We start from the raw sequence: 18420 nt of genomic DNA, 5'->3' as shown, positions 1-18420 counted from the left end.
ACTCCAAATCCCACATTTTTAGTGTTGGTCCTTTATAAATACAGAAATGTGCGCCTCGTGAATTTATGAATGTGGACAATGTTAATTTTGCAGAGAAATAGAGAGCTATGTGAATTGAGTACTTTTATTTGGCATTTAGGTAGAACACAAACCTGTTAATAAGTACAGTTAGCCCTTCTTATACATGGATTTTTTATACATGGATTCAAGCATCCATGGTTTGAAAAAGTTCAAAAAAAGTATACATTTTAAACAATTTACCCTTGTTGCTACTTTGAAAACCTTGCGATACTAATTTAAATATATATTTTATGGGGAGGAGCTCCATAGGAATACATACCCTTTTTCTTTTCCCTCTCCAAGCTTGGAAATGTTACATTTGGGACCACAGCTCATAAGACTTCTCAGCCGGTATGGCTATGGGTCATGGATGTTGGGGTATTCTGGATGTTGTAGTTAAAAAATAACTATTCCAAGCTCTGGGTGGGACCTCTTCCAATCTCAGCATTTACTCAAAACATGCTTTCCCTAATCCACATCTCATCAGATATACAAATATACACAGAGTCTTCACATTCTACACAGCTCAGCATGAGCGCATGCGCACACACTTTCCTCCCTAACATTTCGGGAAACACAGACACCCACACTAGCTCTTCCACCTCTCCCTCCATTTGCCTTTTAACTATACTCTTTGTGCAATTATTGTAATGCTTTATATATAATTGACTATTCAAACAAATGTTTTCAATAAAAGATATAACTGGTATGCTAGGAATTAAATTTGGGGCCTTCTGCCTGCAAGAGTATATGCTATTTCCATTTATCAAATTCCTGCATCCTTCTTTCTATCTTGTTTTAACTTTGTTCATTACAGCTGCCTGTAATCCAATTTGGATTGAGAGGTCAGACATCCCAACAGCTAAATAAATCCTGCATTTTCAGGTAATGCATTTAGAATTCAGAAGTGAGAAAAACACATCCTCAAATCCTTTATGTAAGCTGTGCTACTGAAAGCAGTTAGACTGCATCAGAGGGAAATGATCTGGAGAATTATGTCATGAAAGATATGGACAATCATATCGATGCAGTCCATCCATATTAATTGGGAGCTCTTTCACACTACAGAATTATAGCAATTTGATACCATTTATACTACTATAGGTCCATTCTATGGAATCTTGGGATTTGTAGTTTGGAGAGGAGGCACTAGCCAGCTCTGGCAGAAACATTTCAATATCTCACAAAAACTACAAACCCCAGAATTCCACAGGATAAAGCCATGGCAAATGAAGTGGTACCAAAGTGCTGCAGCTATGTGGTGTGAAACACATCTGTGCCGATACCATTTGCCTCTCCACCTCCCCCCCCCCCCCCCCCCCCCCCCCCGGATCTCTATTCAAAATGAACATTGCAAATTAGAAGGGAGAAAAAATAGTATTGGAAGGATGAGCCTGTAGACAGAGGTGTGCAACTTGTGACCCCCCAGATCTTACTGGACTGTAACTCCCATTGTTCCTAGCTAGCATAGCTAATGGTGAAGAATGCTGGGTGTTACAATTCACTGTGATTCCCAAGCCCTGCTCGTGTTTAGTCTTAAAATAGGGAAAGCCAGATACAAAGATATATTGTAATAGATACTTATTTACAACCCATTGGTTGTTCATTTTACTGAAGCACTTCAGCCCTACAATAAATTTAGTGTAAGTACATGGCATAGCTCTTCCAAATACTCTTATTTAACTGGTTCATCCTGCACTACAGCCCCAGAAATGCAACCATTCAGGCCATGTCAGGGAATCACAATCATAGAACTGGAAGGGACCAAAAGGGCCATATAATCCAACCCCCCCCCCCCCATCATGCTGGAATACACAACTAAAACACTCCTGAAAGATGGCCATCCAACTTCTGCTTAAAAACCCTCAAAAAAGGAAGGTCTATCACTCTCCAAGGCAGACTCTCCCACAGTCAAATACCTCCTACAGTAAAGAAATTCTTGTAAAGTTGAAGTGGGATCTCTTTTCTTGTAATCTGAATCCAAGGTTTCATGTTCTAGTCTCTGGAGCATCAGAAAACAAGCTTATTCAATTTTCTACATGCTATCCCTTTAGACATTTAAAGAGGGCTACCATAGGTTCATGTTCTAGTCTTTGGAGCAATGAAAACAAGCCTGCTCCATTTTCTACATGCTAACCCTTCAGTTATTTAAAGATGGCTATCATATCATCTCACAGTCTTCTCTTCTTCAAGCTAAACATACCCAGCTTGGTAGGTTGCTCTTCATGGGGCTTGGTTTCCAGACCTGCTCTTATAATGTGATTCGAACAATCGGGCGACAAGCTCACATCACATCACCCAGAATTTCTTTGCATGGCCCAGAATTTTCTCAGCCTGAAATGTCAGTTGAATGTAATGCCATCACTTTCCTGGGCAACTGTTCCATGATTCAATAGTTGGCATAGTTAGGATTCTGCTCTGGAGCCCACGGACAAGTGTTGACACGGCTAACATTTGACCAATGCTCTCTGGCACAGTCTTGCATAGAAGAACTTCCTAGCAAAGTGCACATTTTCTCTAGTATATTTGGGAGTTTTCTGGGCAGAGGAAGCAAATTATCTAGCAGAACAAGGTTGCCACTAGACATTGGACAGAAATAATGAGTTTTAGCTAATTCTATTTGCAGTTGGAGAGGGGGAAGCCTGTGGCTGGGGGATTGTACAGGCCACAGAAATGGCTAGGAAACATGTATGATCCATCCCACTCAGAAATTGCTTCTCAACACACCTCATTTTCAAGAGCAAAGTGCTTTCAAGAGCAAGCTTGTTTTTGTTGGAAGATTTTTGCATTCTCTTTCCCCCTCCTTAGATAGATAGGGATTTCCTGCATGCACCCCCCTCCCCCAATTCAGACCAACCATATGACTTAGGTCACACACGCTTTGGGACTAACAGACTTTCTCTCTCAAAGAGTTTCAACTGAATTGTTGATTTTCCTCTTCTCAATTTTCTTTCAAAAGATGGTGAGAAAAATATGTTTTCTCTATCTGAACTATACACTAGCTAGATTAGGATATAGCTTCTATGTATATATAGATTAATACCATTAGTAAACTTTTGTTTGAACTACAAGGTACTTGTTTTTGGAGCTAGTCTCAGTTTTTAGGAAGCTCTTTTAGACAAAAGTACATTTCTACTACTCTGCTGATTTAAAGCTAGGCCCTAACAGGCTTGTCTTTGACATTTTTGATATGTCAATATTTTTGTTTCCTTACTAAAGGCTGAAGCCTTAGGAAACTTAAATTACCCTGGAGTTTTCTGCTGTTGGATTCAAACTAGAGGAAAAGAAATTCCAGCTCAACATCAGGATAAACTTCCTGACAATCAGAGCTGTTCAACAGTGGGATACACTCCTTTGGAGAGTGATGGTGTCTCCTCCTTTGGAGGAGCCTGCATGCCATGGCTATCTGTCAGGTGTCTTTCAATTGTGAGTTCCTGCATAGTAGGGGGCCTCTTAAAGTCTCTTCCAGCTCTATGATTCTACTGCCATGTGCTGTGTGCATTACACAGTGAACTTTAAGCCATAAATATGAGAACTGTGATTCCTATGATTTAGTAGTTTGTGTACCTTGCTGTGTCGATGGGTACGCATGCATGTCCATACTCATACACACATAGTGGTTTCCAGTACATGGCATGTGTTTTGACATTGGGTGCAACTACACTGCAGAAACAATGCAGTTTGACACCAGTTTAACTGCCATGGCTCCATCCAACAGCATCCTTGGATTTGTAGTCTTCTGAGACACCAACACTATCTGGCAGAGAAGGCTAAAGAAATTATAAATTTATTTTTTAAATTATAAAAACTATAAAACTACAAATCCCAGGATTCCACAGGATGGAGTGACAGGACTTAAATGTGGTGTCAAATTGTATTATTTCTACAGTGTAGATGTGCCCTTTATGTGCTTCAAGCAACAACAAAGCAGAAGCCACCTCAGTGGCAGCTGCTACAAGTAGAGTTCCTGCCCTTACAGCTTCCAATAGAAAGAAGGGTGGAGAAAGGGAATCTTGTGGGCCACATGTTCCTTATTCATGGCCCCCAAGAGACCTCAAAACTGCCTGATCCTCTTCCAATTTAAAAATTCAGCTACTTTTTGTGGCTGAAACATGCCTGTTTCCTTTACTGTACCCCCACAATCCCCATCCCACAAATGGCCAAATATCAGCCAAAACAGAAATCCAAACTGATGTGACTTCATATATAGGTTGTCAGCAATGTGCAGGTGTTGTGAAAATAGTTTTTTGGTCCCTAGCAGGTCTTCACCTTTTAACTAGTTGGTGGCAAGGGATTTTGGATGAGGTGTGATTAAAAAAAAAAGACTATGGTCCAAAACACATAGCAGAAATAATCCAGTTTGAGACTGCTTTAACTGCCCTGTCTCAGTGCTAGGGAATCCTGAGCACTGTAGTTTATGGTGGCACCAGAACTCTCTGACAGAGAAGGCTAAATATTTCACAAAATGACACTTCCCATGATTCCCTAGCATTGAGCCAGGGCAGTTAAAGCAGTCTCAAAATGGATTGTTTTTGCTGTGTGTTTTGGACCTATGACTCTAGAGACCAAGGTTTTCAGATCCCTACTCAGCCATGTAAATTCTTGGGCAAGTCACAATCTCTCAGCCTCACAGATTGGTTAAAAAACACACACACCCTGAACAAATATGGCCAAGAAAATCCAGTGATAGGGTTGCCATAAGTAAAAATGGCTTGGAGATACACAACACCAACAAGTATTTACCCTTGTAAAACTGCTATTTTGAACCTGTCACTAGAGGGCAGTAGAAACCATCCGCTTCAGCCTCCAATTCTTCCTTTCTTCTTTTCCTATTTTATTTTTAAAGAAGATGGATGGCTCTGCATTGTGGTCAACTTCATCATCCATGCAGCTATCAAGATTGTAAGCCAGACAGCAGGGAACTGTTTTTTTTCCCCCTTGTAAAGCACCATGTACACTGATGGCACTTATAAACGATGATGATGATGATAATGATGATAATAATACCACCTTCCAAATCATTACCAAATTATGCCCCAGGCTCTTTAAAAAGTCATATCTCCAGCTCCAGACTCAAAAAGCATTATTTAGGCCAAAAGCCTCTGGAATTCAATGGTTCCCAAACTTTGGTCCTCCAGCAGTTTCGAACACCAATTCTCAGAAGCCCCAGCCACTTTGGCCCACTGTCAAGCATTCTGGGAGCCGGAGTTCAAAACACCTGGAGCACCCAGGTTTGGGGACCACTGCCTGTAGTCTGTGCCAGAGTTTGGAGACATTAGGGGTGTGCTGTTGTGGCTTTGGTCCAGGGATCCAGGCTGCCTGGGGGATTCTGGGAGTCACAGTCCAAAAGAGCTCTCTGCAAAGATCTTACCAAAATCTATTTGATTGGTTCTTATTCCACCCCAAACATGGTGCCAGTTAATGCTGGAATTGGATGCATGGCCACTCCAGAGTCTCTTCCACTAAACTGGGGGGGGGGGGGGGGTTGTTGGTGTTGCTTTATGTGTTAAGTAAACCTTCATACAATCTTCACTTGTTCTTCTCAACTTCACCCTCCAAACTTCCCTAGCTGAAATCCATGGGATCTCCCCCAGATCTAGCACCAGAGGTTGGAAAAGTTCCTTTTTGGGGAGGACTACAGCTCATAGAGCAATAATTTCCAAACTTTGTTTCTCCAGATGTTTTGGACTTCAGTTACCAGAATTCCTGACTGTTGACCAATCTGGCTGAGGCTTCTGGGAGTTGAAGTTCAAAACACCTGGCAGACCAAAGTTTAGGAACCACTGTCCTAGAGAGAGCCAGGGTCATACTCTCTCACCCTCAGGGGTAGGCCATAGCTAACCTCCTCTGAACAACTCTTGCCAAGAAAACCACACGATGGTTGTCATAAGCAGAAAATGACTTGAAGACACATTACACAAGAGACACACAGATACAGCTCCTAGATTCCTCTAGCCAGCCTGACCTGTGCTTACTGTCTGCCATGAACAGTAAGCTGCATCTGCACTGGAGAAATAATCCAGTTTCACATCACTTTAACTGCTTTTTGCTAGGAAATTCTGGGAATGGTCCTTTTGTTACAGCACCAGAGTGGAGAGATTTCCAGAATCCCACAGCATTGAGCCATGGCAGTTGAAAGAGAGGTCCAAACTAGATTATTTGTGCAGTGCGGATGAGGCAACTTTAGTTGAAGGAAAACCAGAGAGGAAGAAGGCTTCTTGCAACCCAAGGGATTCAGATAACTCTTCCTCAATTCCCCATCTGGAAGGCCAAGTAAAGAAAAAATGGGATGCAGAAACCTACTTGGGGAAGTCACACTCTCTCAACCTCAGAAGAAAGATTTTTAATGAAGTGTGGACTTTTATTAAAAGACCATGGCCTAAAACACACTGCAAAAATAATCCAGTTTGAAACCGCTTTAACTGTCCTGGCGCAGTGCTAGGGAATCCTGGGAATTGTAGTTTATGGTGGCACCAGAGCTCTCTAATAGAGAAGACTAAATGTCTCACAAAACTGCAGCTCCTAGGATTCCCTAGTATTGAGCCAGGGCAGTTAAAGCAGCCCCAAACCGAGTTATTGCTCCAGTGTGAATGTAGGTTAGTGGTTGCAGTTGTTGGGTGCCTTTGAGTCGTTTCTGACCTATGGTGACCCTCTCATGGCATGTTTCATCAGAGGGGAATTGCCCCTGCCCCCCTCTGAGGCTGAGAGAGTGTGACTTGCCCCAGGTCATCCAGTGGGTCTCCATGGCCGAATGGGGGATTCAACCCTGGTCTCCCAGAGTCATAATACAACCCTCAAACCACTACACTGTTTCTGTCTAAACCGTTTGAGAAAAATGTGGGATGGGGAAGACCCAAAGGTTAGATATATGCCAAATAATAATAATAATAGTACGTTCTGACAGTATGAGGTGTTCAGCAGTGGAATATGCTACCGCAGAAAGTGGTGGAGTCTGCTTCTTTGGAAGTGTTTAAACAGAGGCTGGATGGCCATCTGTCAGGAGCGCTTTGTGAGTTCCTGCATGGCAGAAGAGTGGATGGCCTTTGGGGTCTCTTCCAACTCTAGGATTCGAAGGCCCATTCCTACCTTTCCTCCTTTCGACCTTGTCCCCAGACACAGGGATACCCCAAGACTTCCACTTGGAAAAACAGACTGGCTGGAATTCTATGAGTAAGATTCGCATTCAGGTTTACCTGCAGCAGGGATGTCTCTTTCTAAGGAGCCAGAGCATGGCGGAGCGGTTTGAGTGTTGGGCTATGATTCTGGAGACCAGGGTTCAAATCCCAGCTTGGCCATGGAAACCCACTGGGTGACCTTGGGCAGTCACGCTCTCTCAGCCTCAGAGGAGGGCCATGGCATACCCCCCCCCCCCTCTGAAGAAGGAGAGAGCCATGCAATGGAATTAACACAGAGCGATCCCAAAGTGATCCTGACAGAGAGGCGGGATATAAATAAAAATTTATTATTATCATTATGGGTGTCAGAGAGAGAGAGAAATGCCAGAAAGTAAACCTTGATTTTGCTAGATTATACCTTTCATATAATACTGACTTGACTCTTTTATATATTTGATTTCTCATTTCCTTGTGCCATTACAGATTTTGGTATCGATGGGGTGGAGGTAGGGGTGGTTCTGGAACCCAATCCCAGGGGACTCATTTGGATCTAGGGACATGGTTTGCACTTAGGGCCATGAACTTTGGCAGTTCAAGTGGGGCCAGACCAGATTATTCCTGCAGTGTGGATCCAGCCCGAGTCTGACCACCCAACAACTCCACTCCCAGACCCCAAATCCTCAAGAGAAAGAGAAATTGGGGAGAAGGAAAGGATTTCTTCCCAAACTGTTGTAGAAGCAAATCTCTCTTCCCCCCCCATGTCTCCTCATGCTGCCAACTTCTTTCTTTCAGTGAGTCTCAAAGGTGCTACAAGATCTCTCTATACATTGCTTCTACTGATCAACACGGCTGTGTCTTTCAATTCTAACCCTCACTCTAACCCTTATCCTAACCCTTATTCTAACCCTAACTCTAAACCCGTATTCTAACCCTCACCCTAATTCTAACTCTTACCTTAAGCCTTATTCTAACCGTAGAGTTCAAAGATTGCAGAATCAGGACTTAGAGAGATCTTGCTGCCCCTCAGAGACTCACTGGAAGAAAGAAGTTGGCAGCAGGAGCATGAAATAAAGAGAGCAGCATTATGCATCTGAGGAAGTAAGCTGGAGTCTTGGAAAGCTCATGCTGCCAACTTCTCTCTTTCAGTTAGTCTCAAAGGGGCAACAAGATCTCTCCACACCCTTATTCTAACCCTAACCCTATCCCTAACCTTTATGCTATCTAACCCTTATTCTAATTCTTACTCATACAAAAGCATCTGAGGAAGCCGACTGAAGTCTATGAAAGCTCATGCTGCCGACTTCTTCCTTTACATCTCAAAGGTGCTACAAGGTCTCTCTACATTCTGATTCTAACCCTAACCCTTATTCGAACCCAAAGATGCCTGAGAAGGAGACTCAGGGCCAGGGAAGCTCCTGCTGCCGACCCCTTTCTTTCAGTTAGTCTCAAAGGGGCACCAAGAAGATCTCTCTGCGTCCTGATTGGAACCCTTCGCTTCACCCAACCCTTCTTCTAACGTTCCCCTTACAAAAGCTCCTGAGAAAGGAAGGAGACGTGGGTCTCCTAGAGAAAGCTCCTGCCGCCACTCCTTCCTTTCAGTTAGCCTCAAAGGGGCCACAAGAGCTCTCTCTAGCCTGATCCTAACCCTTCTTCTAACCCAAAGATATAGCTGTGTTAAAAACATCTGAGGAGGAGACTGAAGACTGGCCTCAAAGGGGCCACAAGGTCTCTCGACGTCCTGATTCTAACCCTTCTTCGAACTAAAGATGTCGCCGTGTTAAAAACACCCGAGGAAAGCTCCGGCTGCTACTCCTTCCTTTCAGTCAGTCTCAAAGGGGCCACAAGATTTCTCTACCTTCGGATTCTAACCCTCTTACCCTTCTTCGAACCCAAGGATAAAGCCCTGCTAAGTAAAAGCACCTGAAGAAGCAGACTTCGGGCTCTTAGGAAAGCTGGCTCTGCCGACTCCTTCCTTCTTTCCAGATCCTTACCCTGATTCTTACCCTTCTTCTAACTCTCCTCCTAGTCTAACCCCCTTCTTCTAACCACCATCCTTACCTTTGCTCTGGCCTCTTCAGAGCCCCGGGAGACATGGACGGGCCCCAGCTCCCCGAGGCTGCCAGGTCTCTCCCGGTGGCAGTGGGTTCAAGGGAGCAGCTGCCTTCCCAATCCAGGCGCTGAAGGGAGGGCGGGGGCCTCCGCCGGCCTTCCTCCTCCTCCTCCCCCGAAAGGTCCCGCAGGTGCCAAGGCGGGAGGAGGCCCGCTCACTCCAGGGGGAGCCCAGGTCCAGAGGCTGCGGGGGGCAGGGGGCGCCGCCTTTCCCTCCCAGCGGGGAGCACAGCCCCAGCACTGCCTCGACGGGGCGCCTGGCAGGGAGAAGAAGAGCCGGCGGCGGCGGCAGCAGCAGCAGCAGAAGAAGAACAAGAAGCCCCAGCGAGAAGACCACCAGGAGGACGCAGAGGAGCCCCCATCCACCGCGCCCAGGGGGAGTCCGATGGAGGCATCAGGGGGGCTCCTGCCCAGACGTCCCAGGGAAGCCGGAGGGGGAGGGAGAGCCAGGCAGATCCAGGCGGGAGGGCTCTGGGCCAGTCCCCCTCCAAGCGGGCTCTGCTCCCCCACAAACCAAGCACCCCTCTTTTTCCTCAGCAGGTGGAAGGAGGGAGAAAGGAAAAGAGGGGAGGCTTCTTTGCTCTTTCCTTCGAAGCCCCGCTGCCAGCAGAGTTACAGAAACCAGCCTCTCACCTCAAACCCCCGGCGCACCCTTAAGCTAACTAACCAACTCACTCCCGCGCTTGGCTGGACTCGCTTTGCCAGGGAAGAGGGTCCCGGAGCTGCTTTTATACGGTCCTCTGGCTGAAGCTCCTCCCCTCCCAGACTCTGATTGGATGGAAAGGCCACATAGACACAAGGGGGAGCGCGGGCACGAGAGGCGCGCTCCCCTCCATCCCCAGCCAGGCATCCCACTCACTCATTCACTCACTGGCTCCCCTCCGCTATCCAGCAAATAGCTCTGGCCTGAAGTCAGTGGCTCCACGTGGCTCCTGCATGGCAGGAGAATGGGAGAACACTGGCCCATAGGGAATCATTGGAGAACACTGACCCATAGGGAACCATTGCAGAATACTGGCCCATAGGGAATCATTGGGGAATAGTGGCCCATAGGGAATCATTGGGGAATACTGGCCCATAGGGAATCATTGGGGAATACTGGCCCATAGAGAAACCATACTCGCCCATAGAGAATCATTGGAGAAGACATACCCATAGGGAAGCCATACTTGTCCATAGGGAATCATTGGAGACAGAAAATACTTGTCCACAGGGAAACCATACTTGCCCGTAGGGAATCATTGGAGAAGACCTCCCTACAGGGAAACCATACTTGTCCATAGAAAATCATTGGAGATGGAGAATATTTGCCCTTAGGGAATCATTGGAGCATACCTGACCATAACGAAACCATATTTGCTCATAGAGAATAATTGGAGAATACAGTGCACCCACGTCATATGCGGGTGCACCTTACACACCTGGGAAAAGGGCCGGTGCGCCCCATAAAGGGTAATGGCACATGTGCCATGCCACTGCATACACGAACCCCATTCATTTAAATGAGGCTCAAGCATAAGCGGAATTCCTCTTACACAGGGTGTGTGTGTGCATGGAACAGATCCCCTTTGTAAGGGATGGGCGGACTGTACTTGCCCATAGAGAAACCATACTTGCCCATAGAGAATCATTGGAGAAGACCTTCCCATAGAGAATCATTGGGGAATATTTGATCATAGAGAATCATTTGATGATACTTTGCCTTAGGAAAACCCAGAAGAAATTTGCCCCAGGAAAACATAGAGGAAAACCTATCCATAGGGAAACCTAGGAGAATACTTGGCCATAGGGATTCATAGTTTAATACGTATGTGTCACCCGGATCCTCTCACTTGAATTCTGGAACTAAATTATAGACATTGCTTGTTGTTCAGAGTTGGAAAAAGATTGATCTGTGGCATGCCCTAATGTCTGAATAGTGAGTAGGTGATTCTGGGATGTACCCACCGTTTGTGACAAGAGCTGATGATCTGTTGAGCCCATCAGCTGGAACGTTCCCATCACATGGTAGGTGGATCTCCTGGAGCATGATGTGCCTGTGCCAGATCTGAACCATGATCTTCGGTAGATTCTTTGATTTTATTCCACCCTGTTTGTTGATGGACCCAATGTGCCTGAAGTTGTTGGGACTGATGGAAATATAATATTGTGTGATTTAGAGTTTGATCTTTCCTCTGGAACAAAATGCCCTGACAGAATCTGAATCTAAAACAGTTCCTATGAAGGATAGTCTCCATGCCAGGGTAAGGCAAAACTTCTCATAGCTTTTTACCAGCCCAAGTGACTTGAGATGGCTCAAGTCAGCTCCTGTCACTAGCCCCAGCTTCTGCCAAGCTAGCAGTTCGAAAGCACGTAAAAGTGCAAGTAGATAAATAGGGACCACTTTGGTGGGAAGATAACAGTGTTCCATGCAGTCTTTGGTGAAACGCCAGGAAGAAACTCTTCTAGAACATGGCAACATAGCCTGAAAAACCCACAAAAAACTACAGCCTTTTGTACGTCTAAAGAAGATGAATTCAAAGATATAGCTGTGTTAGTCTGTAGAATCGGTACATAGCGAGATCTTGTAGCACCTTTGAGACTTACTGAAAGAAAGAAATTGGCAGCATGAGCTTTCATAGACTTCAGTCTACTTCCTCAGATGCACTAAAGAAGAGTTTGGCATAGGTGCACATTTCCCCTTTAGCAATCTGTATAAACAGCATTAGACTTCATTGTCTGTTGTTTTTGTATTGTTGAATTCTTGATGTTCTGCAATGATTTTGCATTCTCTTTGTTGCTCCTGACTGTTTCTTTACTGAGTAAAATAACTTGCTAGAGGCCATTTTTTGCATAGAAAATCACTACTGAGACACAGAATCCAAGGTGCTGGTTTGTCCTCCCTAAAAATCCTATTTCTAGCATCTAGGGATGCATCTACACTGTAGAAATAATACAGTTTGACACCACTAATTTAAAAGTGCTATAGGTTCATCTTATGGAATCCTGGGATTTGTTGTTTGACAAAGTCTTTAGCCTTCTCTGCAGAGAATGCTCATGCACCACCAAACTACAAATCCCAGGATTCTGTAGGGTGGTGCCATAGTATTTAAAGTGATGTCAAACTGCATTATTTCTACAGTGTAGATGCATCCTTGTTTATTCATCCAGGGAGAGATCATTGGTAAGGGTTAGATCTTCTCACAACAAAAACTAGAGTTTCAACCCTCCCCAAGATTTCTTTGGGAAAGATTTCAAAAGATCCAAGGGCAAGCATCTTTGCAGCCCTGATCGATGGGTCTATTCACAATACAGATTTATAACACTGTTATTTCACTTTAACTGCCATGGTTCCATCCTATGAAATCCTGTGATTTAGGAAGGAACATTTATAATTCTCATGGTGCTGCACCAAGCTACAAACCATAGAAATCGATGGAATCCTGTTAAAGTTAAAGTGGAATGAAAGTGCTATAATATGTAATGTGATTGGGCTCTATGGCCCGGTACAGACGGGCCTGAAAGGGTGGGCTGGGGCTGCCTTTTGTTGCTGCGCAGCAGCCAAATTGTGCGGCGCTGCTGTGCAGCAAAAAGGAACACTAAAGAGCAGCTCCTTTTTGGGCTGCCGCAAGCAGCCTGCGGTAGCATGAACACAAGAGCAATGGATGCAAGCTACAGAAAAAGAAATTCCACCTCAACATTAGGAGGAACTTCCTGACAGTTCAACAGTGGAACAAACTCCCTCGGAGTGTGGTGGAGTCTCCTTCCTTAGAGGTCTTCAAACAGAGGCTGGATGGCCATCTGTCAGGGATGCTTTGATTGAGATTTCTTGCATGGCAGAATGGGGTTGGACTGGATGGCCCTTGCGGTCTCTTCCAACTCTATGATTCTATCGGTGCTGCACTGCTCCATTTGGACGCAGCACAGCAGCAACGTCATCATTGTGCATGCTGTCTATACGGTACTGCACAGCGATGATGCCCTAGCCACATGTTAGGGTTGTGGGGCATGTACATGCTCCGCCCCGAGGCAACCTTAGCACATGATGAGGGCATCATTCAGGGTCTATGTTCTAGAAGTCTTTCCCCTACAAACTATAATCTGCTACTCTTTCCTATTGCATATGTATATTTAGAGAGAGAAGAGTTCTATCTTGAAATGTGTTTGTGGTCAGAAGTCCAGCAATATAGTGCAACCCTATGCCACATATCCCAGTGTAAAGTATAGGAGCCATATAGTCTTCTAGCATGTTGAGTTCCCTTGTCTCTTTTTTGAAGTCTCACTTCCCCCATTCCTTTGAAGACATTTGACAAGATGGGCTGCAGAAAAACCTAAAGGTCAAATCATTTCTGCAGAAGAAGGAAAGAGAAGGAACCTTGGCAAGGCAAATAAGATGCCTAGCCCCGAATAAGTGTGATACACAGTGATAGTACTACAAGTCAGTTTTTACTGCCATGGCTACATTTTGTGGAATCTTGAGGGTCTGTAGTTCATCAAGGGTCTAGTGATCTTGGGCTGAAAATTCTAAGTTCTCCTCCCTGAACTGATGCCACAATACTCTTTGTTGTTCCTTACATCTCAGTAATCCTTCAACATTTGTGTACGGAGGAGAGCCAGCATAGTGTAGTTGGTTTGAGTGTTGGACTATGACTCTGGAGACCAGAGTTTGGATCCCAGCTCAGCCATAGAATCCCACTGAGTGACCTTGGGCAAGTCACTCTCTCATCCTTAGAAGATGGCAATGGCAAACCCCCTCTGAAGAAATTTGCCAAGAAAACACCATGATAGGTTTGCCTTAGGGCCACCATAAGTCAGAAACAATGTGAAGGCACACATATAACAACAACAACGGAACAATTTTAATTTAGGGATGGGCAAGTCATTTGACAGGGCAAGTGTAGATGTTTACAGACTCAGGCGGCCTGTTGTAGACTTGAAAGAATATATTACTAAAAGAGTGTTTAAAAGTGATTAATTGCATAGAATTGTGAACAGCTGTTACATGATGCTACTGTTATAATTGACATTTGCCTCTGCTATGCCTTTTCGCCTTTTCTTCTGCTACAAAATTTAGTAAACATGCATCTGAGAAGTAGGCTCAAGTCTGCTAAAGCTCATGCTATCAACTTCTTTCTTGGGGATTCTGGGAACTGTAGTTCAAAAGGTAACCTTTCTAAGCTCTGGAGCTTGGATAAAAATTGGTGGATTTAAGGCAGAACCAGAATGGAAGGAGCAGAGTCCAGAGAGAAGTTGGTGGATAAACAAAGGAGCAATTTGAGGAAGAACTTGACAGATCATGGAGAGTGTGAACATTAATATAGTAGCTATAGTGCTTATATCGCCACTAGCCACACTGACTGGGGGATTCTGTCAGTTTATCCAAAGAAGTAACTTTTCTGAGCTATTTGAAATACACCGGTGAAGCAGTTAGAGGATGTTTGCCCAGGGTACTTGTATGCTTGTATCTACTCCATGTTTCTCACACTCATTCTTTACATTTTAAATACACTCTAAGTATATATTTGAAAATCTTTTACACACTCCTCTAAATAGTGCTGGCCATAATGGCACCAGAGGAAAAGCATAAGGAAATATTGACCCTGCATTGAAACACTTCATTTGACCAGAGATTACAACAGAGGGGCAAATGAAATGAATGTATAGACTATGAGCAATGCTGCCTCTACCATGCCACTTTCAGCTCTCTGAACAAAACTATTGTCTGTTTCCAGACAGACTCTGGATACAGTGGATTTTTGAAGGGCTCTAGCCTATGAATGAACACATCCTTCATTGGGTGCTTACTAAGGAAGGCTGCCAAAAACCAGATGTTTACTACATGGTAAGTTTTCTGTGGGTCACCTTAAGCAAGTGGTTTAATCCTCAATAGACACCTGGAAATTTGGGAAAGCAGAGGTGGTAAATGCTCAGATTCATCATGGGTTTCAAACATCTTCTTTGTCATGAGGTATGCACAATGGTGACTCCCATATCAGAGTAGTAGTAAATCATAGTGGTTTGAGTGTTGGACTCTAACCCTTGAGACCAGCATTCAATTCCCCACTCAGCCATGAAACCCACTGGATGACCTTGGACTGGTCACACTCTCTCAGACTCAGGGGAAGGCAATGACAAATCTCCTCTGAACAAACCTGGCCAAGAAAACCCCATTACAGGTTTGCCTTAGGGTCACCATAAATTGGTAATAACATGAAGGCACACAACGACAACAACAACAAACTTTGAAGGAGTTATCCAAAGTACAGGATCTATTTTGGGGTGAATAGGAATTACCTCCTTGGATGTTTCTTTTAAAGCTCATACTAAGGCTCAGTGTGGGCTCACTGTTCCATTTGTAGACATAGAAGCCAACAGTCACCAAACAATATATTTTCAAATGACCCTGTTGCTCCCAGGCAGCTGAATCTATCATTAAAAGACAGAATTCCAGCATGAGGCGGCACAGTATTGATGATCTTCATCAATACCTGTAAGGTTCAACTGCTCACAGTGCAAACATGGTAGGCTGCTAAGCTCCTAGCTTTTCTTTTAGTAGAAATATTCTCCATACAGTTTGGCTTGTTATATTGCTGCTTCTTATTATTGTTTTCCACATATTCTACAAATTTCATAGACAAACACCCAGCTGATTCACTCTGAGGATAGACAGATGGCCGTCTTTCATAGGAAGACCACTGGAGGTCTTCCACAAGAGATTTTTCTGCCTGCAACAAAGGGCAAGATGGTGCTGCTCTCCCATTCCATGTAGAGAAGCTAAGCTAATCGGTTCAGCACATATTACTAACACACTTTGAATAGCCCATTAAATTTTGAACTAAAACCCAGAGCAGATTCAGCTCTCCACTGCCATGGGAACTACCAGCCACATCTGCTTGACAACAATGAGGCTTCAGCTCTTTGTCCGCAAGTCATTTCCTCCTTCTGTTTAAGAGGACAGTTAAAAACATTTAATAGATCTAAATACTGGAATAATAAGCCATCTAACAGTTGCAGTTTTGCAAGTGTCAACCACAGTCATGTGAAAAATGGCATTTGGTTTCTTAGAAAGAGCTCACACAAATCCCTAGTATCCCTTCATACAATGAAGAAAAAAACTTCTCCTATTCGTGAGATCATATAATTCTATAGCTTTGTTCAGGCATAATTCTGGTATTAATCATGGTTAAAAGACTGAAAGTAAACTATGGGCATGTAAGATTCCAGTGTCTGTCGTTCCATCCCTTTTCCTCCTCTCCTCTAATGTGAATTTCCTTCTTCATAGAACCATAAAAGTTGGAAGAGACCACAACCCCCTGCCAGCCAGGAATACACAACCACTTCTTTTTAAGGTAACAATGAACAAGGATTTCAAACTCACCTCAAACCCTGTATTCAGATCCAGATTAAAAGGATTAGCATAGCTCAACCTTTTCCAATTTGCCGACCTCCATATATATTAGACCATAGCTCTCATCATCCTGGCCAGCATGGCCCCACAGTAATCACATTCAGTAGTATGGATGCACATGAGAGGTCCAAAACACACTGCAAAAATAATCCAGTTTGAGACTGCTTTAACTGCCCTGGATCAGTGCTAATGGGAATTTTAGTTTATTCTGGCATCATAGATCTCTGACAGAGAAGACTAAATGTCTCGCAAAATGACAGTTCACAGAATTCCCTAGCATTGAGCCAGGGCAGTTAAAGCAGTGTCAAGCTGGATTATTTCCGCAGTGTGTTTTGGATCTAAACTGATTTGTACAAAATGAACTTTCATATGTGGAGGAGAGCCACAACTGATCCAGTTTAGTACTGGTAGAGCACATAGTGTGAAACCCCACCAGTGTAGTTATATGGGAGGGACAGGAGGGAGAGTGACAAGTGACTGAGCATTAGTGGCATGCCTTGGCCATTTAGTAGCCATTTGGCTTGGAGAAGGAGTACAGGTATGTATGGCACTGTCTGGATGCTGTTGCACAACATGGGAAAACCTTTGCATAAAGAGGTACTGGATACTTTTTGTGTAATTCCCAGAAGAAATCATAAGAAGATTCCAGCCAATTTACTACTATTACTGCTACTATCCATCTTTTCCCTAATTCAAGACTCAAGGTGGCTTTTTAAAAAGTTAAAAATTCATAAAAGAGAAAAGTTAAAAAGTGATTAAACTATATACACACAATGTAAAGTCGAAGGCTTTCATGGCCAGCATCCATAGTTTTTTGTGGGTTTTTTTGGGCTATGTGGCCATGTTCCAGAAAAATTTCTTTCTGATGTTTCTCCAGCATCTGTGGCTGGCATCTTCAGAGAATGCTTTGCCTGGAAAAATTGGGTGTATATATACTGTGTGAGCCTGGGAATGCAGGAGTGATTTGCATGTGTATTGTTCTGTGTTGATGGCTGGCCTCAGCCTGGGAGGCTAATGCAAGTGAGGATAAACGTCTGCTAATTGGTAATCATTATCTACTGGGAAAGCCCCTGACTCTGGTTTCCCATTTGCATTTGCTGAGTCCTTATTTTGCTATTCCTCAGGACTGGTAGCCAAATTTTGTTCACTTTAAGGGTTTCTTCTTTCCAGTTGAAATTGTCCAGATGTTTGTGGATTTCAATGGCTTCCCTGTGCATCCTGACAGACATTAACCCTCTTTTGCATTAGCCTCCCAGACTGAGGTCGTCCATCAGCACAGAACAATACACATGCAAATCACTCCTGCATTCCTAGGCTCACACAGTATATATACACCCAACTTTTTCCAGGCAAAGCATTCTCTGAAGATGCCAGCCACAGATGCTGGCGAAACGTCAGGAAGAAACTTTTCTGGAACATGGCCACATAGCCCGAAAAACCCACAAAAAACTACACACACACACACACACACACACTAATATAAGCCATCAAAACAAAAACCAGCAGAACAAAAAATAACAAATAGTAAAAGTATGTACGACACCTTGAGGTCATTGGAAGAAAGGTGGGATATAACTGTCCATCCATCTATCCACCATTTAAGTCACTGAGTAAGTATTAATGTGAGAAGTAAACTCATTTTTCGCAATTATCTGTCAGGGCTGGAGCATTGCAATGGCCTACCTGATACTCAGAACAGAAATTGGTAAATTTCCTTTAAAAAAGGAATTAATTGCCATTGTATTGAAA

At 44.0% G+C, this 18420-nt stretch overlaps 1 protein-coding gene across 2 annotated transcripts in view; it reads right to left on the bottom strand.

Annotated features, from left to right (window-relative positions):
• GDNF (glial cell derived neurotrophic factor) overlaps positions 1 to 9310 on the bottom strand; it is a 37907-nt gene extending 28597 nt beyond the window's left edge. For both annotated transcript variants that reach the window (XM_042453821.1, XM_042453822.1), the window contains exon 1: positions 9234 to 9310. The gene's annotated coding sequence lies outside the window, so the exon portion shown is untranslated. The remainder of the gene's footprint in view (positions 1 to 9233) is intronic.
• Positions 9311 to 18420: the final 9110 nt, after the last annotated feature.

Source organism: Sceloporus undulatus, chromosome 2 (assembly GCF_019175285.1).
Source record: "Sceloporus undulatus isolate JIND9_A2432 ecotype Alabama chromosome 2, SceUnd_v1.1, whole genome shotgun sequence".
NCBI lineage: Eukaryota > Metazoa > Chordata > Lepidosauria > Squamata > Phrynosomatidae > Sceloporus > Sceloporus undulatus.
The sequence above is the reverse complement of the archived record's forward strand: the minus strand, read 5'-3'. Positions and strand labels throughout refer to the sequence as shown.